This window comes from Mustela nivalis (genome assembly GCF_964662115.1).
Source record: "Mustela nivalis genome assembly, chromosome: 9".
Classification (NCBI taxonomy): Eukaryota; Metazoa; Chordata; class Mammalia; order Carnivora; family Mustelidae; genus Mustela; species Mustela nivalis.
In genome coordinates this window covers 7,821,476-7,846,648 of record NC_139028.1, presented here as the reverse complement: position 1 = coordinate 7,846,648, position 25,173 = coordinate 7,821,476, and the positions used below count along the sequence as shown (strand labels likewise).

Here is a 25,173-nt window from a genome sequence, read left to right as displayed (position 1 = left end):
AAATGCTGAAGTGGTGTTGCTTGGGAAGGGCGATGCTTTAACTGTATGTCGCACATTCAAAGGTGGCCTGTGCGAGAACGCACAAGATAGAAACAGAGTGCGTAACTCCACCAGCCAGAGGAGGGAAAATAAAGGGAAAGAGGAAAATAAACACTGGGAAGAAAGCAAGCAGGGAAAAAGAAGCAAGATAAATTCAAAGCAAAAAGTAGGATATATATATATATGTATCTCATCCATATATGTCAGTTAAGATAATAAATTTAACTGACAGAATTCACCAAGCGGGGGGGAGCAGATTTACAGAATAGATTTTTCTTAATCTGGCTGCTTTTCGTTTAACTACAAGACATATTTAAAACATAAGGACATGGAAAAACTGAATGTCAAGAGAGGAAAGAAGATGTATCGGGCAAACACAAAGAGAAATATGGGTAGGCATGTTAAACCAAAAGAGAAAAATGATTTAAAGGAAAAGCCATTAGTAGGGAGATACAGGAGCACTACAAGATTATGGAGTGTATAATTCATCTTGCAAGTATAAAAGTTAAAAACCTGCATTCCTACAATGAAGTAGCTTTAGAAATAAAAGCAAATTTTGAAGGAACTGTAAAGGCCATATTGAAAACCTAGCCTCATAGTAGGAATCTCAATTTTTTGTTAGGTTGAATAAAAAATTATAAATAAGAACACTTGAAAGTTAAATTATCCAGCATAATTTATTAGACATATATAGAATCTGACTATTTAAAGAGTGTTCATTTTTTTCCAAGCATGTGTGAAACATTGAATTTTGTTGAGTTTTGCTGTATCACCTAGCACACAAATTTTACTAAAGGAATATGTATCTCCTAGAAAAACTACCTGATCACAACACAAAGGAATTAGGTAGGTCTCCTGAGGCCAGAGAAACAAAAGCAAAAGTGAACTATTAGGACTTCACCAAAATAAAAAGCTTCTGCACAGGAAAGAAAACCACCAACACAGCTGAAAGACAACGTCCAGAATAGGAGAAGAAATTTGCAAATGATGTAGCCAATAAAGGGTTAGTATCCAAGATGTGGAAATAACTTACAACTCAAAACCAAAAAACCAAATAATCCAATTAAAAGATGGCAGAAGACATGAACAGACATTTCTCAAAGAAGACCTACAGATGGCCAACAGTCACATGAAAAGATGTTAAGCATCACTCATGATAAGTGAAATCCAGATCAAAACCGTAAGATGCCACTTCAGCTGCCAGCATGGCTAAAATCATCAAAACATAGGAAACAGCAAGTGCTGGTGAGGATGTTCATACAGCAAAAATAAATAGTTTTCAGAAATTTAAAAATGATGCATTTATATATACGTCTCATGGATAGGGAAGAAATCATAAGAGAAATTTTAAAAATTTTAAATGTTAAAATGAATTACAATGAAAATATTGCATATGCCTCAAATTTGAAAATTTAAGACACAGTGGCCAATTTTTAGAATACTAGAATATATCAAAATTGACTCTTGAAGATATAGAAGTCCTAAATAGTTCTAAAACAAATAAAGTTATTGAATCAGTACATTAAAAATGTTTTTATAAAGAAAAGACATACTCAGAGTTTTTAAAGTAAGTTTTAATAAATTTCTTTTTTTCCTTTTAAATTTTTATTTCAATGCCAGTTAGTTAACAGATGGTGTTCTGTTACTTTCAGGTGTACCCTATAGTGATTCAACACCACCTAGTGCTCGTCACAGGAGCCCTCCTTCAACCCCATCATCTGCTTCCCCATCCTTTACCCACATCCCCTCTGGTGACCAGCAGTGTGTTCTCTAGATTCAAGAGTCTGTTTCTTGGTTTGTCTCTCTGTTTCTTTTCCCAATTTGCTTGTTTGTTTTGTTTCTTAAAGTCCACGTTAGTGAAATTGTATCATATTTGTCTTTCTCTGACTGATTTCACTTGGCATTATATTCTGTAGATCCATCCATGTTGCAAATGGCAAGATTCAATTCTTTTTACTGGCTGAGTAATTTTCCATTGCATGTGTATGTCACTTCTTCCTCCATTCATCAGTTGATGGACACTTGGGCTGCTTCCCTATCTTGATTGTTATAAATAATGCTGCTATAAACATTGGGGTGCATGTATCCCTCTGAAGTAGTGTTCTTGTATTCTTTGGGTAAATATCCAGTAGTGCAATTGCTAAATGAGAGGGTAGTTCTGTTTTTAACTTTTTGAGGAAGCTCCACACTGTTTTCTGCAGTGGTGGCACCAGTTTGCTTTCCCACCAACAGTGCAAGAGGATTCCCCTCTCTCCACACTCTTGCTCACCCTTTTGGTTGCTCATGGTTGACTTTAGCCATTCTGGCAGTTGTGAGGGATCTCTCATTGTAGTTTTGATTTGCATTTCCCTGATGATCAGTGATGTCGAGCATCTTCTCATGTGCCTGTTGGCCATCTGGATGTCTTCTTTGGATAAATACCTGTTCATGTCTTCTTCCATTTTCTGAAGTTGGATTATTATCTAAGTTCTTTATATATTTTGGATATCACCCTTTTACAGGCTGTGTCATTTGCAAATATCTTTTCTTAACCTGTAAGCTGCCTTTCAATTTTGTTGATTGTTTTCTCTGCTGTGCAGAAGCTTTTTATTTTGCTGTTGTCCCAATAGTTTTTCATTTTGTTTTCCTTGCCTTAGGAGACATATCTAGAAAAAAGTTACTATGGCCAACGTTAAAGAGGTTAGTGCTTGTGTTTTCTTCTCGGATTTTTATAGTTTCATGTTTCATATTTAGGTCTTTAATCTATTTTGAATTTTATTCTGTGTATCATACAAGAAAGTGGTCCCGTTTCATTCTTTCGCATGTGGATTTTCTGTTTTCCCAACACAACTTGTTGGAGAGACTGTTTTTTCCATTCGTTCTTCTTGCCTGCTTTTTTGAAGATTAGTTGGCCATATAGTTGTGGTTTTATTGTTGGGTTTTCTATTCCATTCTATTGATCTGTGTATCTTTTTTTGTGCCAGTACCATACTGTTTTGGTTTCTACATCTTTGTAATGTAACTTGAAGTCTGGTATTGGGATACCCCCAGCTTTGTTTTTCTTTTTCAAGGTTGCTTTGGCTGATCATAGTCTTTTGGGATTTTTTGTTTTCTTACAAATTGTAGAATTGTTTGTTCTAGTTCTGTGAAAACTGCTTTGGCATTTTGATAGGGATTGCTTTAAATGTGTAGATTGCTTTGGGGACTATAGACATTTTAATGATATTTGTTCTTCTAATCCATGAGCGTGGATTCTTTGTGTCATCTTCAGTTTCTTCCATCAGTGTTTTATAGTTTTCAAATTACAGATCCTTCACCTCTTTGGTTAGGTTTATTTCTAGGTATCTTATTCTTTTTGGTGCAACTGTAAATGGGGTTGTTTTCTTAATTTCTACTTTTGCTCCTTCTTTATTGGTGTATAGAAATACAAGAGATTTCTGTGCACTGATTTTGTATCCCGTGACTTTACTGAATTCATTTATCAGTTATAGCAGGTTTTTGGTGGAGTCTCTAGGGTTTTCTGTGGATAGAATCATGTCTTCTGTAAATAGTGAAATTTTGACTTCTTCCTTACTGATCTGGGATGCCTTTGATTTTTTTTTTTAATTGTCTGATTGCTGTGCCTAGGACTTCCAGAACTCTGTTGAATAAGAGTGGCGAGAGAGGACATCTCTGTCTTATTCCTTGCCTTTGGGGAAGAGCTTTCAGTTTTTGACCCATTAAGGATGATGTCAGGAGTGGTTTTTTCATAGATGGCCCTTTATAGTGCTGAGATATGTTACCTCTAAACCTACTTTATTGAGAATTTTATCATGAATGGATGTTGTATTTTGTCAAATTCTTTTTCTGAAAAGAAATGATTTTATGATTCTTATCCTTTGTCTTATTGATATGATGTATCACATTGATTGATTTGTGACTACTGAACCACACTTGCATCCCAGGAATAAATCCTCCTTGATCATGGTGAATGATGTTTTTAATGTATTGTTTAATTCAGTTTGCTGTTATTTTGTTGAGAGTTTTTGCATCTATGTTCAGCAGGGATATTGGCCTATAGTTCTCTTTTTTAGTGGGGTCTTTGTTTTGGTATCAGTGTAATGCTTGCCTCATAAAATGCATTTGGAAGTTTTCCTTCTTTTTCTATGTTTTGGAATCATTTGAGAAGAAGAGATATTAACTCTTCTTTAAATGCTTAGTAAAGGTTACCTGTGAAAACATTTGGCCCTGGACTTTTGTTTATTGGGAGGGAAGTTTTTTGATTACTGAATCAATTTCTTCGATAATTATTAGTCTGTTCAAATTTTCTCTTTCTTCCTGTTTCAGTTTTGTTAGTTTATATGTTTGTAGGAATTTATCCATTTCTGACAGGTTGTCCAATTTTTGGCATAGTTTTTTATAATATTATTTTATAATTATTTGTATTTCTGTGGTGTTGATTCTTTTTTTTTTTTCAAGATTTTATTTATTTATTCAACAGAGAGAAATCACAAGTAGACTGAGAGGCAGGCAGAGAGAGAGAGGGAAGCAGGCTCCCTGCTGAGCAGAGAGCCCGATGCGGGACTCGATCTGAGGACCCTGAGATCATGACCTGAGCAGCGGCTTAACCCACTGTGTCACCCAGGTGCCCCTGTGGTGTTGATTCTTATCTTTCCTCTCTCCTTTGTGCTTATATTTATTTGAGTCCTTTCTCTTTTTTCTTGATGAGACTAGTTAGAGGATTATCAATTTTATTGATTTTTTTGAAGAACCAGCTCCTGGTTTTATTGATCTGTTCTTTTTTTTTTTTTTTTAGCTTTTATCTTATTTATTCTGCCCTGATTTTCATTTTATCTCTCTTTCTGCTGGCTTTATTTGTTGTTCTTTTTTCTAGCTCCTTTTGGTCTAAGTTTAGGTTGTTTTTTTGAGATTTTTCTTGCTTCTTAATTTAGATTTTTATTGTTATAAACTTCCCTCCTGGAACTGCTTTTGTTGCACCTCAAAGGTTTTAGACTGTCATTTTTGATTTTCATTTGTTCCCATGTAATTTTTTTATTTCTTCCTTTATTTCCTTGCCAACCTTTTCATTGTTCAGTAGCATGTTATTTAATCTCCAAGTGTTTGTGGTCTTTCCAGATTTTTTTCTTGTGGTTGACTTCCAGTTTCATATTGTTGTAGTCAGAAAAGATGCATGCTATGACTTTAATCTTCTTTACTGAAGCTTGCTGTGAGCTAATATGCGATCTATTCTGGAAAATGTTCCATGTGAAAAAGAATGTGTATTTTGCTCTTTTAGGGTGGAATGTTGTGAACATATCTATTAAATCCATCTGGTTTAATATGTCTTTCAAAGCCACGGTTTTCTTGTTGATTTTCTGTTTAGATGATCTGTCCATTGCTATAAGGGAGGGTATCAAGGTCTCTTACTTTTATTGTATTATTATCAATTAGATCCTTTTTGTTTATGAACGGTTTTATGTATGTGAGTGTTCCTATGTTGGGTGTGTAAATCTTTATAATCATTACATCTTCTTGAAGGATTATCCCCTTTATTATCATGTAATGTACATCTTTGTATCTTGTGACAGTCTTTGTTTTAAAGTCTATTCTGTCCAATGTAAGTATAGCTGTTCTGGCGGTCTCCTGACTTCCATTTCCATGAGAGTTGTTTCTCCATCCCCTCACTTTCAATCTGCAGGTGTGTTTAGGTCTGAAATGAGTCTCTTGCTGGCAGCACATAGATGGGTCTTTTTTTTTTTTTTAATCCATTCTGCCACCCTGTGTCCTTTGATTGGAGAATTTAGTCCATCTACATTCAAAGTAGTGATTGATAGATATGTATTGTCATTTTATTATTTGTAGTTATTTCTGGAGATTTTCTCTGATCCTTTCTTGTTTTTCTCTCTTTCATGGTTTGCTGATTTTCTTTAGTGATAAATTGGGATTTCTTTCTCTTATTTATTGCACATTTACTAGTGGGTTTTGATGTATGGTTACTATTAAGTTTGTATAGAACCTGTTCCTCCTATAGGAGTCTGTATTAAGTTAATGGGGACTTACGTTTGAACCCATTTTTTGCTCCTCCCCTCCCCACATTTCAGGTATATGTTGTTATATATCACATCATTTCATTTTGGGAGTCCCTTGACTGATTTCTTACAGAGAGGTTCACTTTGACTGCTTTTTAACTTCCTAACTTTATACTTTCACTTTTGGTCTTTCCTTTCCACTCAAGAGTCCTCTTTAGTATTTCTTTCAGGGCTGGTTAATGATCATGAACTCCTTCAGGTTTGTTTGTCTGAGAACCTCTTTATCTTTTCTTCTGTTCTGAATAATAGCCTTCCTGTATGCAGTATTCTTGGTTGCAGAATTTTCCCTTTCATCAGGTAGAATATATCTGGAACTTTTCTGCTGAGAAAATCTGCTGATAGCATTACGGGTTTTCCCTTATAAGTTACTGTCTTCCTTTATCTTGCTGCTTTAAATGTTTTTTTCCTTATCACTGTATTTTGCCGATTTATTTTTTTTAAAAGGATTTTATTTATTTATTTGACAGAGAGAGACACAGCGAGACAGGGAACACAAGCGGGGAGAGGGCAAGAGGGAGAGGGCAAGAGGGAGAAGCCGGCCTCCTGCCAAGCAGGCAACCCGACGAGGGGCTTGATCCCAGGACCCCAGGATCATGACTGGAGTTGAAGTCAGCCACTTTATGACTGAGCCACCCAGGTGCCCCTGTATTTTGCTGATTTAATCAAAATATATCTTGGCGTGGGTCTACTTTTGTTGATTTCGATGGGAGTTCTTTGTGCCTCCTGCATCTGGACATCTGTTTCCTTCCACAGATTAGGGAAGTTTTCAGCTATTATTTCTTCAAATAATTTTCTGCCCCCTTATCTCTCTTCTTCTTCTGGGACTCCTGTAATATGAATCCTATTACATTTGATGGAATCACTGAGTTCCCAAGTCTATTCTAATTTTGTGTAATTCTTTTTTCTTTCTTTTGTTCAGCTTGATTACTTTCTATTACTCTGTCTTCTAGGTCATTAATTTGTTCCTCTGCTTCTTCCAGCCTGATGTTCATTTTATCATACATATTTCTCATTTCATTTACTGAGGTCTTTGTCTCTGCTATGTTATTCCTTATCTCTGTGTTAAGGATCTCACTAATGCCTTTTACTCTTTTCTCAAGTCCAGAGAGTAAGCTTATGATTATTACTTTAAATTCTCTATCAGTCATATTATTCATATCTGTTTCACTCAGATCTCTGGCTGTGACCTGTCCTGTTCTTTCATTTGGGACAAACTTCTGTGTTTCCTCTGTGGAAGATTGGCAAGTTGATTTTGAGGTTCATTAGCACTATGCTCTAACCAGCTGAGCTATCTGGCCAGCCTTGATCCTGGGATTTACACAGACATGCAGACAACCAAATTATAGTCTGTGCACTTGTGAAGAAGAATCATCTGGAGGGACATGCCTTACCAAATATCAGAATATATTATAACATTATAAAATTAAGCCAGTGTGATATTGCTGTAATAGAATAATTGAATCAAATTTATAAGAAAGAGGTATCTGAGCAAATCAATGAGAAAAAAAATTTTTATCAAATGGTGTTAAGGAAATTGTATATCCACACATGCAAAAAACTCCGATATTGGATCCGTAGCTCAAATACTACACAAAAATCTGCTCCAGCTGAATTTTAAGGGGGCAAAGCATGTGTAGTTTCTTTAAAACTTTTAATGACTTTGGAGTAGGAAAGGATTCTCATGACACACACATACACATACACAAATTCCAATGCATAAATTATAAAATTGATTACTTCATAAAAAATAAGAAACTCTGTTTCTCAGAACATATCATAACAAGAGAGGGAGGGCAGAATACAGACTGGAAAACAATGCTGACCACTTATAAAATACTGACAATGTATAAGTTCCCTGAAAGATGAGCAAAAATACATGACTTTCTCACAACACCAGAAACACAAATGAGGAATAATCATTCTCAGTCTTGTCAGTAATCTGGAAAATGCCAAAATAGTCACAAAGAGGTATCATTTGACATCCACTAAATTGGCCAAAACATAAATGAGCTCGGTCCTATTGGGCATCTAGCATGATGTTGACCAATGAAACCCTATGTTGGGGGTACATATCACAGGTGTACAGTCTGGTTAGAAAACAACTGGGTAAAACTTGTTAAAGGTGATGATGAGAATACCTTAAAATTTGACAGTTTTACTCCTAAGACAGTGGTCTCAATGATAGTCATGTTGGTTTCTCTAAAAGAACGTTAAGAAATGTACGCCACCGTGCATCTTTAAGGTACCATCTGAAATTTTTCATCGTAGGGTTAAAAAGTTGCAAAGGAAGTAATTGCCAACCCATAGTGAAAATTAACATTTGTAAATAGGATGGATCATCCCTTTTAAAACTGTATTTCATTAAAGCTAAACGCTAGCAATGTGAGACTCATCACTATTAATTTAAAAATTCACAAGCTCTTGGGGCACCTGGCTGACTCAGTGGGTTAAAGCCTCTGCCTTCAGCTCAGGTGACGATCTCAGGGTCCTGGGATCGAGCCCCACATTGGGCTCTCTTGCTCAGTAGGGAGCCTTCTTCCCTTCCTCTCTCTCTCTCTGCCTGCCTCTCTACTTGTGATCTCGGTCTGTCAAATAAATAAACAAAATATTTTTTAAAAATTCACAAGCTCTTTTTTTAACATACTTACTTTCTTCCTTTCACTCGAAATCATGTTTTCAAATACCTGTCGTGTCACATGTATATTTCCTTGAAGCTTTTTATTGATGACCTTATGAAAGTTTTCTGAAGCAAGAGAAAAGCCTATATAAAATTTTAAAATTAAAAATTTCTTCTGAGTTATTATTATAGTTACTAATCACACCAGGTGAACCGTAGAGCATTTCCTATGTGCCAGGTACAATTGTAATTACTGTACATGTATTAACCCATTTCACCTTCACCATGTTCTTCAGCGGAACTTGTCCTTGTCCGCAGTTTACACTTGAGGAGTTTGAAGCACAGGGAGATTCAATCACTTTCTCAAGTTTTCATAACTGGTAGTGTGTTCAGGATTGGATCCTAGATATTGTGGCTCCAGATTTCAGATTTCTTTTTTAATCAAAACCTCACACACTGCTCAGTAATCCTTTGGTTTTTTGTTTACTAATGATCAGAAATGTATCCCTTAAAAAGGTGCATGGGGAAACTTTGGGGGCCCTGATGAATGGAGGCTTCATTTGAACTCTGGGACATTTTTTTTTTAAATTTAAAGATTTTATTTATTTATTTGACAGACAGAGATCACAAATAGGCAGAGAGGCAGGCAGAGAGAGAGAGAGAGAGCGAGGAAGCAGGCTCCCCGCTGAGCAGAGAGACCGATGTGGATCTTGGTCCCAGGACCCTGAGATCATCACCTGAGCCGAAGGCAGCGGCTTAATCCACTGAGCCACCCAGGCGCCCCTGGGACATTTGTTTAATGTTGAAGGCAGCGCTGGCCGCGTGCGAAGAAGGAAGGACACTGAAACGGAGGCCGGAGGGGAGAATCAGCATGACTGTTGGGCTGCCGGACTGCGATGTGTTCTAAGGGAAGTCTAGGGGAAGTTTTAGGAAGGTGCATATGGATATAGACAATTTGAAAATAGGTTTTAGTAAAACTCTTCCCGTCATTGTACCTGGCAAAGTTGTCGAGGGCTCCAAGGGTGTGGGTCAGGCCCTGCAGCCTGACTTCCCCGAGCATGAGCCCATGACCCCTGGGGAGTGTCCTAGGCATCCAGGACAACTGCTTCAGCAACCGCGAGGGTAGCGTCCGGCTGTGCATGCATGTGTGTGTGTGTGTGTGTGTGTGTAAATGCACAGCCTGACTTCGGACCATCACTTTTGTGCAGTAAGTTCTCCACCATTCTCAGATACTCCTTTGCTCTGTCATTACTATATTTCACCGAATTGAAGGCATCACCATCTTAAGATAAAATCTAATTTTAAAGATTATAAAATGCAAAAAAAATGGAGTAGTTTTTGATGAACAGATACGGTCTCGGCTTGCCTACGAGCTTGGTCCTCCTGGGGGCGGGTTCCTGGCTTCCTCCCTCTGTGTGCCTCTGGCCCTCCGGCACTTGGCTGTGTAGAGCTGTTGAGCAGGTGCGTGCACCAGCCTGCGTTGTCGTGTGTTCTCTGCATTCATTCTTTCCCCCTCTTCTCTGCTGGACAGAGATTCATCCTGAGGAAATAGCAGCTGCACAGTAAACATTTGTGGATTCCTTGCCTGGTTTTAAAAGGAGAGGTCGGCTGGGATCAGAAATGGGAGAGCTTGATGGTGACCCTTGCTGTGGACTAAGGGAACGGGGGCCTGCTTCTGCTCTTGGACCGAGAGCAAGGGGAAAGAGTGTCCTTTGCTGTGAGCAAGACGGGGTTAGGGAGAACAGAGCAGGAAATAGTGTCTGGTGGAAAAGTACGCATCTCTCTGTTATCTGAAATCACGGTGTTTGTTTACTGGCCTTTTCCCCTTGTATCCCTGCTAGTGTGTAATCTCAGCAAAGGGGTGGGCTTGGAGTCACTTTCCACTCTATTCCTAGAGGCTACAATAGCACCTGTCTCATAGCAGATAATCAATAAACATGTTTTGAATAAAGCACTGAATAAGTGTGTTGCCCAAATTTACCAACGCCTGAGAGGAGGGTTTTTTTTTTTTTTTAAGATTTTATTTATTTATTTGGCAGAGACAGAGATCACAAGTAGGCAGAGCAGCAGAGAGAGAGGAAGGGAAGCAGTCTCCCCACTGAGCAGAGAGCCGGATGCGGGGCTCGATCCCAGGACCCTGAGATCATGACCTGAGTCGAAGGCAGAGGCTTTAACCCACTGAGCCACCCAGGCACCCCTTGAGAGGAGTTTTTATGTGTGGAAAAATTATTTACAATAACTCATGTTTTAATTTTATTTACTTACATTGGGTTGCAAAATGTAAATTCTAGTGTTTCTCAAGCTTTTGTTTAAAACTTATTTTTATTGAGTAATAATTGACATTATATTCGTTTCAACTATAACGTAATGATTCAATATACGTGTATATTAAAAAATGATCGCCACAGTCATTCTACTTAACATCCAGGGCCACATATCATTACAAATTTTCTTTCTGAGAACATTTAAGATCTACTCTCAGTAAAAAAAAAAAAAATCTACTTCCCTCACAGCTCTCCGATCCACAGCAGTGTTACCGGCTGCAGTTACCTTGCTGTACACCTCATGCCCAGGACTTACGTGTTTGTGACTGCAAGCTGGCACTTTTCACCACCTGCACCCATCTTCCCCACACCCCACCTCCGGCCACCACTAATCTGTTCTCTGTATCTATGAGTTTGGGTACTTTTTTTTGAAGATTCCATTTATAAGTATAGCAACCTGTAACCTGTGTTTCACAAGCTCTCAGGTGATTCTTTTCTAATATGTGCTAAAATTTGAGAGCCACCACCCACGAGAAGTTCTAACCATCGTGTCCCTGGATCTATATAGAGGAATGTTCAAAGCATCGTTGTTTCTAATGTCAAATAATTATGCAACAGTCCTAAGAAAACACCGTAGGCTGCCTGCAGGTGTGGGCAGGTCAGAAAACAAATTAACAGCAGAGAATATTAGCATAGCTTGAACCACTTAATTTCCTTCACATTAGATTTCTGTGGGAGGCGGGGAGCAAGTTCTTTGGATTCCTGCCGTGTGCGCATGCATTTCCGTGCTCCATGCAGCGAATATACAACTTGTGTCCTTCTTCGTGGATATGCAACGAGAATATGGAACCAAGAGGGAAAATACTTACCATGAAGCTAGTGGGACCATTCCTTGGCAAAAGGAAGTAAAGGCAGATCTGCGCTCCCCTATCTCTGCCCTCTCCACACTCGCTGCCTCGTGCTGTGCTCTGCTCCCTCCGTTTTGCCGGAGCCCCAGGTCTCTCCTCGTGTCCTGCCTTCTGTTTCCTCATCCCTCCAGGTTCATTTCTGGAATTCTCATCCTGACCACCCTCACCCCATTCATATTTGACTTTGCAGCTTCATTCCTTCAGCAAATGTGTGGTGAGCACGTATTATGCAGTGAACTGTGTACAGGGAATAAGAAATAAAAATGGTGAACAACCCTGGTGTCCTTGGCTTGTGGAGTCTAGATTGTAGTCAGGGAGACCGATAATAAACAGCTTTAAATTCTGAGATGCGGGGCGCCTGGGGGACTCAGTGGGGTAAGCCTCTGTCTTTGGCTCAGGTCATGATCTCAGGGTCCTGGGATCGAGCCCCGCATCGGGCTCTCTGCTCAGCGGGGAGCCTGCCTCCCCCTCTCTCTGCTGCTCCCTCTGCTTGTGATCTCTGTCAAACAAGTAAATAAATAAATCTAAAAAAATCTGAGCTATTTCTTACCTAAAATCTATTCACCCCTTAAATCTCCTTAAAATTAATTTTCCTGACACACCAGCGGCACGCCAGCCAGGAGGCACATGGGACAAACTGACGCCTGAACACTTACAGGATCCTCAGCACTTGATACAGCAGCTGGTCCCGAGGAAACCGTCGCTCAGTATTTCACGCGTGCCTGACTCAACACACTCGTGTCCTCGTTCCAGGCCCTGGGGTCACTGTCGTCACCACCACCACCATCGCCAGCTTCACCATCACCACCACCACCGTCATCACCATCAGGGTTTTAAAAAACGTTTAAAAGATTTATTTACTTTAGACACAGAGAGCGAGAGAGCAGGACAGGGTGGAAGGCCAGAGGGAGAGGGTCTCAGGCAGACCCACCCCAGAGCGCGGAGCCTGATGCGGGGCTCGATCTCATGACCTGAGCCGAAACCAAGAGTCGGCTGCTTCACCAACAGGCACCCAGGAGTCCCTCCACTGATCCGTTTCTAAAGAGTACTGTGCGGTAGAGCTTCCCGCAGTGGCCGAGGTGCTCTGTGTCTGCCTGTCCAGTCCGGAGCCGTAGGCATCTGGCTCTTGAGATAGGCTGGTGCGACTGAGGAACTGACTTTTTAGCTTTATTTGCTTCTAGTTAATTTGAATTAAAAGTTAAACTGCCCCTTGTGGCTAGAGGCTGCCATATCGGTCAATGCCGGTGCAACCCTTTATATGTTTAGTTTCCTGGATTCCTCACAGGGGAAACGTTAATAAGGAGATAAAATCATGTGCTGGGCCCTATCCTAAGCATTTTGCACATATTAACTCATTTAAACTTCATTATAACCCTGAGGTGCGGTTTAACAGACATCCTTGCAGTTTAAGATGACACTTTTATTTTATGTTTTTAAGAAGATATTTTAAAAATGAGATTCTCTCCTAATGAGGTCTTGAGCCCTGCCGTGTGCTGGGAGACTCAGCAGAACCTGTACGATCTTACTTGGAATTGACATTCTCTATTTAGTTTTTTTCGCTTATTTTTAAGTTCTCTTTTTCTTTCAGTGGAAAGGAGAGATGGTGCTCAGTTTTAAATATTAGAAGGACACAAGTTGCTTTGTTATAATAAAACAAAGTGTGTACACAAAAAGTATAGATTTTTTTCTTAGGTTTTTGTCTGTGTGATCTTCTCACAGCCACTTAAAGGGAGGGTTCTGGGTCTTTTGTCATAAAATATCCAGAAGGCACAATTTGCTTTTGTTCTTACTTTTTCCCCCGGAGCCACCCAATGCCCAGCGTGTCCCAGCCCTTCCTCTCCCTGCCTGTGCTGCTCCCACATCTGACTGCCTCCCACTAAGGAATATCCAGGACAGAAGGCAAGCAGCTTTAAATTTTCAAGTTATATAGAATGGAGCATTTTCATGTGGTGGAAGGAGTAAAAAGGAAAAGTAGGGAAGGAATTGTGAAGTGTGATTTGCAGAGGGATTTACCCTGGCCTCATGCCGGGACTCAGGGTGAAGTCATAAGCTTCTCAAATGTAGGGACTGCCCCAAATGGGTAGGTACTAAATGTGTAACGGCTTGTTCACATCCTTGCGCGTCCCATGGAAACGGGGTGATTCCCAGCTTCTTATCTCCCTCTCTGCACTTGTTTCTTTCCTTCGATACAATGTTTCCGTTTAATCCCTTATCTGTTTCTCTCTCCCTTCTGTGCTGGAGCTCCCCAGTCTCAGCAGGATTAGAGAAGAGAGAGAAGCAGAATGAGGAGGCGCTCGCCATCAAGGCCGGTTTGGGTTTTCTGCATGGCAGGACACTTATTTTACCACAGGTTCATGTCACTCATCCTGGCAGCTTAGAACCATCTTTTTTTTATGATGTTACAGTGTATTTTATGAATTTTGGAGTAATGTACCAGGCAATTCATAAGTAAGTGTTAATGGACCAAAATATCCAAGGTCCAATATCCAATGGTCCAAAATATCCAATATTGCTTTTTTAGAAATTGAGTTGTAGGACATTGAGTGTAATTCCTGGATCCTGATACTGACATGCCCTTTCGGGTGTTTTTTTGAGAGAGCGAGAGAGAGCGAGCGCGTGCATGGAACCCAGCCTGACCATCTGCCTCCAGCCTAAGGGAGCTTCTCTCCCTTATGACATCCCAATCCCTTGGAGAGCAGAAGGACAATAATGATGAAAGCCACAGTCTGGGGACATGAAGGTTAAAACAAATTTTAAAAGTTTATGGGAGACAGGCTTCTGGGAAAATTAAAGAGTTGGCACGAAACGGATGCCTGCAATCCTAAAGTGCAACACAAGACTCGCCGTGTAGATTCTGCTGGGCTTGATCCTCCCGTTCAGCCCGTCAGAAACAACAAATAAGGGGAGAGAGCACTTCGGAATTTCTTATCTCCATGTCAGTTGCTGCCAAGTTGCTCAAGAGTTTTATATATGCATTATATATATATATATACACATACATCCACATATATATACATACATATGTCACTCAGATAGAATGTTATTAGTGTAGGAGGAAAGTCCCATAACCCTGAAACCCACTGATATTTTATTGGCTGCATGGGGTAATGATTGATACTGATAATGGCACCCTTGCATCAACAAAAGAGGCTTAATCTGGGGGCGTGTGGCCGGCTCTGTCGGGGGAGTGTGTGACTCTTGATCTCGGGCTTGTGAGCTCAAGCCCCATGCTAGGGATAGGGATGACTTAAAAATAAAATCTTTTTTTTTTTTTTAAAGAGACTTAAACTGACCATTCTGAACATAACTTTAAGAAGGACTGATGTATGCAGTGCACTTTGGATTTTAAATCCAGTGTAGATCACAGAAAGGTTCTCTCTCAGACCTGGGGGTGACCTGGGAGGCCCTGTGGCTGGATGTTCGTCCATAACACTCAGGGACAGGCTGAGCCTGCAGCGAGGCAGCTCAGCAAAGCCGTGTCCACAGGTGATTCCCCTGCCAGCATCAACCTCCTCCCCCACCCCCGCTCCCGTGAGGGCGTCTCTGACTCTGTGCCCTTCTTCATGCTTCCTTCCTGCTCCCCCTGCAGCTGGTCCTCCGGGCTCCCCTCCCGTTAGGAGCAGAGGTGTCTCCGTGTCTGCTGCCTGGGCTTTGCGGTTGGTTGTGGAGCCCTGTGTCCTACACACGATCTGAAAAGCCTGATGCTTAGAAGGACGGTCGAATGCGTCAGTCTTGCCGACTCTAATTCCTGGGCAAGTAAGGAAAGCAAGTCTGATGTAAATCAGGGGCATGATGACTTTTCAAGGATGCCTGCTTTCAGATGGCAGTCCCCACTGAGCCCTGGTCAGTGGCCACCATGAGGCAAGAGGGGCCGGTATTTCTAAATCCTCTGACTTCTTAAGAGAAGCCAGAAGTAAGATTTTATCTGCAAAGTACTCTGATTTTTAAAACTTGAAGAAATCCAAAAGGACTATGGACCAAAACTAATGCTCAGACTGACAGTTTTTGGGGCTACAGAGTGAACAAAAGGTCAGTTTCTAATAGGAACTCACTGAAGATGGAATCCACTTTGCCCGATGATACACCACCGTGGAGAAACCTATAGCTCCAGTCACCATGATGAAGTCCCAGAACCTAAGTCAGGTTCGGTGGGGTGAGGAGGTTCGGAGCCGACGACTAAAGAAAGAATTCTTAAGACGTCATTGGTGCAAAATGGTGGTTTATTAAAGCACGGGGACAGGGCCCGTGGGCAGGCAGAGATGCAGCTGCCGCGCCGGGTTGTTAGGAGTGGTTGGTTATATACACAGGAGTTGGGTAGGTGAGGACAAAGGGGTATTCAGAAGGGCTATTGGGGCAAATAATACTATCAGGATATTGAAGGCTTAGTTGCTATCAAGTAAAGACAATTAGGAGTCTGGTGGAATGTTACATTCCTGCTATCAAACATCCTTGTTAATGAGATTTAGGTTTAGAAGAAATTTAACTTTATTTACTTTTCCTTCCACCTCCGCCTCCTTAGGTTTTATGGAGGGGAGGGTGACATTTGACTTGAAAAACTGAGTTCTGTGTCCTTGGAGATTGGGCTATTGATAAGGTAACTTCTTTATTGTAATCTCAAAGAAATTTGCAAACCAAGGGAGACTCCTGTCTTGCAGGATTGTGATCTCAGCAGGTCAACCATTTATCACTTTATGGCAGTCAGGGGTGCCCGAGGAATGCTACACCTGTGGAGGGGAGCGGATGAAGAAAAAAGAGGGGGGGGTTGCAAGGCGCCAGCTCTTGCTTTGTCCTCAGCCAGCCTCCTGCTCCCTCATCATTCCCCCCTGAACAATTTTGACCCTTAAATCATTAAGGTGGTTGAAGGTGGAAGGTCTCATCTTCTGTAACTTCTTCGTGCTGAATAGGGGCGTAGAGCTGTCCCTACCTGCTCGGGTCAATATTGATCAGGGTAGGAACGTATAAGGGAGTTACAAAAGGTGGAGGCAGCTGAATCCAGCGCTGACAGTGAGGAGGCGTCCTCGCGCGCGACAAGGATCGTCTGTCGTGGTGTAGTCATTGTAGCAATGGAGTCTCGGCACCAAGTAGAGAAACATGGAATAAAGCAACATATTAAGGTTAATAAGGCGATAAGAATGAGAAGCCCGAAAAGGAGATTTGGCCATAGCCCTCCTTCAAACCAGGAACTTAACCATTCACTGAGAGAGAGAGGGGGATCCTGTAGGGCCTTAATCTGGGTGTGCATATCTTTTATTAGTCCTGTGACATTTTTGCGATAGTCTGGAATGTACACACAACATTCTGTCTTGATAATTGCACATGTGCCACCCTGTGCTGCTGTCAGGACATCTAGGGCCATCCTATTCTGTAGGACTGCCTTGCGTATTTGTGACACTTCAGTATTAAGTAGGGAGATGCTGTTTAGTGAATCATTGAGTGCCTTTGTAGTATATTTATTAAGGGCTTCTACATGCCACATGACATCCTCTAGTCCCGCAGATGGAACAAAGATGGATGCTAAGTGATCATACCATTTAAAAACAGATTGTGTCCATCTTTGTTTCAAGTTGGTGAGATTAGCTGGAGTTGTAATGGTTTTAGTAATGCGCCCATGAATCCAGGCAAATCCTAAAGTATAGCGACCTATCCACCCTGGAGGAAGCCAGGGCCACAGGTTGGTTCCACATATCCAGTGGGTTCCATTTGGAGCTGGCCATCTGATGCCAGGTCACCTTACCCAATCAGTAGCAAAACATTCAGTAGCCTGGAGTACTATTATTTGGGAACACATTTCTAATGATAGCCATCCTCGATACTGTGTGTTATTTGTCCAAGTATCCTACGTATAATTCTTTTGTTCCCAGCATAAAACTGCCTTTTGACTGAGCCGTCCAATCGTGGGCGTGAGCCACAGATGCACATCCCAGATCTGATATATGCCATCTTCAGTATAGCGATAAGGAGGGTTTTGTAACTTAGGCCCATATTGGATTGGGGAGTTATGGCTTGATAGCAATCCCCTTTCCTTCCAAATAGCTCCATGGGCGTGTAGTACCAGGAAAGCATATTTGGAGTCAGTATAAATGTTAATTCTTAGGCTTTGGCAATTGCAAAGTGCTAGTGAGCACTATGGCACACCTAGCTTTTCTTATTCTTTCTATGAAAACTACTGTCATCAGAAAACCAACTGTCATTCATATTTTTAACAGGGGCATCTTAAATCTGGCCAGATAGAGTAAGCAAGATCAATAACCTTTGAACAGGATAAATATGACAAAGGGGTGAAACCAATGAGTGGTCCAGCCTTAACAATATCCTGATTACAGAGGATCATTGTCAAGTGGGAGAAAACTTGTCAAGAGATAAGGGGAGTCCCCCATGGAGCATTCAATCCATTCATAAAGAAAGTGGGGTCATCCATTATTTCCACAAGTCCATAGTTAATCCTATGGAGTGTGATAGGTTGGCTTTTAGGCAATTTCATTATCCCAGCCACACATAAGGTGTTAGTTAAGTTATACAATTGCAGGGAATCAATCCCATTTTCCAGTTGTTTAATCATGTGCAGTGGGGTCTGCTAATATCCCCACAAAATAATAAGATCGACTAAAGAAGCTATTGTGCAACTTCTCTGAAGTTTACCTCAAATTGTTTAGCATAGGTAAACAAACATTTAAAGACAATCAAATCTAGAATTTAACATCCATAAAGGTGTGTTACTGAAACAATTTTTTCTCTCTAAAATAACCCTCATTTCCAGAGATAGCCAAATCAGGACTAATTCACTTGTGAAACAAGTCCAGTTTTAACAAACTTGGCCTAATAATTTACATAAGCTCAGCAAGAACAGTGAGTGTGATCAATAGATCTTTTAGAATCTGCTTTGCTGGAACTTTGTATAAGGAATCTCTAGGTTGAACTTTTAGTAGCCTCTCCAGGCCAGAAGCCAAGCCCTGTACTTGCCATCAGGCTTGCCTGCAATACCTTTGGGTGAATTCCTCTTCCTGAGACTGCACCTACCAAGGAGTGACATTCTTTACTCACCTGGTGAGGCTGCTGGGAACTCTGTAAGCAAGGTATCAGGCCAACAGTCCCAAGGGGCTTTATGGCTCCAGGTTTCATAAAGTCAACCTTAGTTCCTTAAAGCTGTCTGGTCATATCTGAGTCTTTTCAAATATGACATCCCAGTCAAAGCCTTGGTAAAATAACCAGTTTCCAATTCTTTCCTGTTACAAGGAGAACAGATTCTTATTGAACTTATGCAAATGACTGATTGCCATGAAGAAAGAATACTTACTGAGACCTTTTGGTTTCAGAAGGTTCAGATAGAGAGAAAATTTGAATGCCTTGAGCACTTTTACAAATGAGCACTTTTACATCTCTATAAGTTACAGATAACTAGGAGGGAGTATCCCTAGTCTGGAAGAGCAAACATTAGAGAGAACCAGCAATGTTTAAAGTAAGACAAAACATTAAGAGACACAACACTATAATCTTTTAGTTCATTTAGTCCCATGTTACTAATTCTGGTGAATGCGCTTTAGTCAGTTCTGGAAATTCTTACCCGTTTCAGTTTTAGGATTTTCAAGCATATCAAATATCTGTATTTGTCCTGAAAGTCCTTTATAGGAATATCCTTGAAGATAAAACTCATTTTACCAGAGAATTAAAACAATTATAAATGACAAAAACTCAGAATGAATATGGTTAGAGCTAAAGAGACACGGGAGTTTACAATTTAGCTGCAAGGAAATCAGGTTATTTCTGTGATACATAGCATTTCCATAATTACAGTATCAAGCGATGATCTCTCAAAACGTTAAAACTTTAGGAAGTGCATAGAATCTCTAGAATAGTTATAGCATTTTCCCAAATGTAACCCAAGGTTTATCATTGGTTCAGTAGTACTTCATGAGCAACTTCACATACCAAGGAAAAGCCTGAGTTAAAGAGATTTACGATTTAAATCTTGTCAACATTTGCTAAAATCTTAGAAAGTTTTAAAGCACATGCCTAAATATAATTAGGGATGTTAAACACCTGATAAAACTGAACATAGAAACTCGTTTTTCTGGGCAGGCAAAGAGAAAACCATTTACATTTTTTTAACAGCAGATCAATTGATCTAAGAAAACATCGTCCTTTTGAACAGAGACAATCTCAGTCTTGTACCAATGTACCTTTAAAACCCATTCATTTCAATCTTAATCCATTCTTGACCATAGCTAAAATTCCTTTTCTGAAGATTTCCCTTCACAAACCTTCCACAACTTTCCTTTGCATTCAGGTTTTGTCCCAAGCCATTTCCTTCCAAACAACCATCTCATTTAGGACAAAATTACCTTCCTTTACCTTCAACAAAATGTATTCCCATTCCTTAAATCTTTCTTACATATCTCCTACTTTCCTACATACAGAGTTTCCCTTTATTTCCATCAGTCTTAGTTACACTAAGCAGAACTTTGTATTCTTAGAAACACCTTTAGTTATTAACCAATTGTGAACTGTTACAACAGAATTCTTCAGGTGGCAAATTTATGAATCAGTTAAGTGGCAAACAAGTTTACCAACAGATTTAAATACTCTTAGTTTCTTTGCAGTAAGAAGTCAAAAAGCACAAACCTACGTCCAGTAATTAACGACTTAGCATTTTATCCTGTTTGGTTAAGATACTGATGTCCACAATTTAATTCCATTTGTCATCCAAGCAAAACTTTAAAACTTTCAGGTTACCAAAGACTTTGAAAGCTACTTCAGCAATTACCCATTAGAACTTTGAGACAGACAATTAACCATCAGTTTAGTCATTTCTTTGCTAACAAATTTTAACAAGTAACATAAGCTTATTTAACCTTCAGTAAACTTCGATAGAATAAAGCTTCACATTTACTGCTGTTAAATTCAAAGATGCATCTATCTTAATTAAACCAACAAACTTAACTTAGTTTCAATACTGATTTACGTTCCACCTGGGCCCACTCCACTTTGAATGTTTACCTGAGACATGCGTGGGAAGATCTGGAGTGGGGGTGTTCTTCTTGCTCCTTGACAGTGAAGAGAGAAGGAGCCATGGTGCATGATCTAGAGGCTAGTCATGCCGGCTGCATGCACTTTGGTGCAGAAACAGAAGGGGAAAACAGAGGAAACAAAGTGCTGCCACGAGGCAGAGAAGGGATTCCCGGTTTCAGAGCTCATAAGCCCCAACAGAGGAGCAGACGCCATCATGCTTTCCCACCAGCAAGGGGGGAGGGGTTAGGCAGTCCAAGTCAGGCCAGAGAACACAGGGAAACTTCCCCGAAACAAAGAGAGTTTCGGCAGCTGCTTGGGAATATTCCTTATGGTCTCTGTCTCGAGTTAGACCAACCCCAGTTGGCTCCAGTTATAGCCATTAGCACGGGAAGTGAGTGAGGGAGAAGCCCCCACATCTATTAAGAGAAACAGAAAGAAATAAAGCCAGAGTCCCCTTTGCTAGGGATGGCCCAGCAACCTGGGTTTACTAGAAGAAGGCTTACTTACGTAATTTCCATCCAATATGTCAGGAGAAAGTTTACTAGCTGACTCATTTGGGCAAACACATTCCGCAAAAGCCCCTTAGTCTGGGGTCCTGGTGCAGAGCAATAAAGGCCTAGGTATGAGCAGTGAAGGTATCCTAGGTCCATTTGCCCTGTTTCCTGCAGAGATCTAACTGATAGATCCCACTGAGGCCATGCAGTGTTACAGGAGCTCAGTCCTTTCCTAAGTTTTGCAATCCAAATTATTTCCAGTGGGTTAAAAGGCACCCCAAGGTAGAGTCCTTGGGAACTGAAGAAGCCTACTGAGGCCATGCTTCCAGAAAAGTAAAGAAGGTCCATTACCAAATCCCCCCTGACTCCTGGGTAGCGTCCCACGCAGGATATGTCAGAGGTTCCTGTGTCAAAAGCGACCGGAGGCGTCCCTCAACAAAAATCGCTATTGATCACCGTTTTGCCTTCCCTGGGAAGGCATTCCTGCCGTTAAAGGCCCTGGAAGGGGTGCCGGCGTCCCTCCGCTTCCCCATCGCATCCTAGGCTGCCAATGGGTGCCTGGTGAATGGACTAAAACGCTTGTGCCATGCTATCCTATGTCCTGAAGACTGCATACTGTTTTGCCATATTAACCCATGGAAGTACTAGAAAAGTTTGGCAAGGGGAAATTACCCAATTTCATAGCTTTAGGCGGTTCGCAGAAGACACTGACGAGAAACAGTAAAGATTGAAATCCATCATGGTCTATGCGACATTCCAACACATGTGGTCCTTACAGCCAACTTCCCTAGGAAACGGTCCCCGGTTGCGTTTTAATTCAATCGGGTACTGGTTTCGGCCGGCTCCCAGTGGAGGTCTCGCGGCCAGAAGTGGCTAGACCGGGCATGTGGAGGGGATCACATTAGATCAATCAGGAGGAAACCTCACACGGGAGTCTTAAGATTGGCAGCCGTCCTGGTGACTTAGGTGGCTGTCCCGTGCCCAAGAGAGACAACTTTCTATAAGAATAGGAATAGAGTGAGGCCATCAAGTTTCTGGGTCTTATTGCCATTCCGGCCAGGGTACTAGCTTACAGCCAAAAGGCAGGCGCTCTCCTCCCCGTAGAGTAGCCACGGGCTAGAGGATTACAGCCTGAGCAATTGACATGCAAGTGTTCCAATAAGACCATACTCCTTGAAAAAGCCCTGGAATGAGAGTACAGGAAAAGGAGAGAAAGTACTCACCAATTTTGCACCGAAGCTCAGAGTCCAAATGTAAAGACTCACAAATCTCCTGGCTGGCTCGCCAAAAATGATGAAGTCCCAGAACCTAAGTCAGGTTCGGTGGGGTGAGGAGGTTCGGAGCCGACGACTAAAGAAAGAATTCTTAAGACGTCATTGGTGCAAAATGGTGGTTTATTAAAGCACGGGGACAGGGCCCGTGGGCAGGCAGAGATGCAGCTGCCGCGCCGGGTTGTTAGGAGTGGTTGGTTATATACACAGGAGTTGGGTAGGTGAGGACAAAGGGGTATTCAGAAGGGCTATTGGGGCAAATAATACTATCAGGATATTGAAGGCTTAGTTGCTATCAAGTAAAGACAATTAGGAGTCTGGTGGAATGTTACATTCCTGCTATCAAACATCCTTGTTAATGAGATTTAGGTTTAGAAGAAATTTAACTTTATTTACTTTTCCTTCCACCTCCGCCTCCTTAGGTTTTATGGAGGGGAGGGTGACATTTGACTTGAAAAACTGAGTTCTGTGTCCTTGGAGATTGGGCTATTGATAAGGTAACTTCTTTATTGTAATCTCAAAGAAATTTGCAAACCAAGGGAGACTCCTGTCTTGCAGGATTGTGATCTCAGCAGGTCAACCATTTATCACTTTATGGCAGTCAGGGGTGCCCGAGGAATGCTACACCTGTGGAGGGGAGCGGATGAAGAAAAAAGAGGGGGGGGTTGCAAGGCGCCAGCTCTTGCTTTGTCCTCAGCCAGCCTCCTGCTCCCTCATCAACCCTCCCCAAAAACAAACTAAAAAATTATCATCTTGGTGTCATAAAACTTTTAATTTTCGTTTCTGTTCTTGAGCTGACAGATAGTACTTGTCCACAGCATGTCCAGCTGTTGCGTAAAAAAGAGACACCTTGAATGGATAGTAGATGCTTTCGAGCCTATGGAAAAAGAAGTTCTGAAAAAAACGCTGCCAGGAAAATTCTTTCAAATTACTAAGGAACTCAGCTAACCAACCAATCACCCAAAGTTTCCCTTTAGTTGGAGGCATGTCCAGGATTTATCCTGGTTATTAAGATTTAAAGGGTTAGGGTATTGGGGCGCCTGGGTGGCTCAGTGAGTTAAGCCTCTGCCTTCGGCTCAGGTCATGGTCTCAGGGTCCTGGGATCGAGCCCCGCATCAGGCTCTCTGCTCAGCTGGGAGCCCACTTCCTCCTCTCTCTGTTTGCCTCTCTGCCTGCTTGTGATCTCTGTCTGTCAAATAAATAAAATCTCTAAAGAAAAAAAAAAATAAAGCATTAGGGTATTAACTCTTAAAATCTATAAGGGTAACTTTGTGGAGAAACTCTCCCTAGGGAATGGCTGACCTCGTGCCCTTCAAAGTTTTATAAATAAAATTGTATTTTCACAAAGTTCTTCACATTTTATATCTCTGACCATGGGGAGGGGGGCAGGGAAATGACTGGTTCTCATGAAAACGGGTACAACCCACCACATACTCAAACAGTCTTTGACATCTGTTTTATGTTAAAAGTTTGCATCTTGTCACATACTCTTCCCTTGTTCTCCTGGAAAAAGTAGCTTTTCCATCAGCCTGCCTCCCAGGAAGATGTACTGTGTATATCCATAGCTTTTATGCCCTTGGGTCTTGCCATAGGCTCTGGGGTGCTCCGACTTGGCTGGGGGGGGGGCGGGGGGGAAGCCAGGGGTTCCCATCAAGGATGATGATGAGAAAATAACAACTCCGTCTCTTCCCAAGCTCAGGCCACGAGCAAAGAACCTGGGCACACAGGACCCCTCCTAGGCAGCAAGAGGTAGTGGGGAGCCAAGAGGAGGCTTTTTAAAATAATGGAACAAAAGGAAGGTCTGCTTCAGCGCAGGGAAAGAGCAGGGCCCTGCGGGGCAACATTGGAAGGAGGGGTGCGTAGAGCAGAAGGGATAGGATGGGGCCCCCTCACGCTCTGGGGCCTGTCGGCGCTGAGCCAGGGGCACCCTGCCTTGAAGAGCCGCTGCGGGAAGCGGACCGCAGCAGCAGGAGAGGCAGCTGTCTGGCGACCTACTGAGCGCACACTCCGTGCCCTGAGCGAGGCCCGGGGAGGGCTGCAAGCCTGAGCTCTCCTGTGCTGCGGGGGGCGCGGGCCCGTGGCCTCCTGGAGGGGTCGGCACACGCTGAGGCCCGTGGCTTCCAGACGATGCTGGTTTTGAAAGACCCGCGGATCCCCTTACCCAAGAATCCAACACTGCCACTGGATGCAATCAGCAAGAGGTTCTTTATTGTTACGCAGGCGCCTCGGGTGGTCAGTGCGCGCCTGCGGGTGGTCAGCAAGCCCCCTTGCCTACGTGACCATGCCCCGGCTATTAGGAGAGGGTATCTTGTTCAAACAGGAGTCAAGTGTCATGCCCTAAAAGCCAAGCGGTTACAGAAAGGCAAAAGAGCAGTTACATTGAATTCAACCCTGGGGGAAGGGTCTTTACATTGCAAGGGGAGGAGGGGTACTTTTACACAACAAAAGAGCAGTTAATTAGTTAACGACGGGGGGGGGGGGGCTCTTTCAGTTTAGCGCTGAGACTCACGGGCAGCAGTGCCCAGAG

At 41.8% G+C, this 25,173-nt stretch overlaps 1 protein-coding gene across 3 annotated transcripts in view; it reads left to right on the top strand.

Annotated features, from left to right (window-relative positions):
* TRPC6 (transient receptor potential cation channel subfamily C member 6) overlaps positions 1 to 25,173 on the top strand; it is a 109,827-nt gene that overhangs the window by 12,039 nt on the left and 72,615 nt on the right. The gene's annotated exons all lie outside the window — the stretch shown is intronic.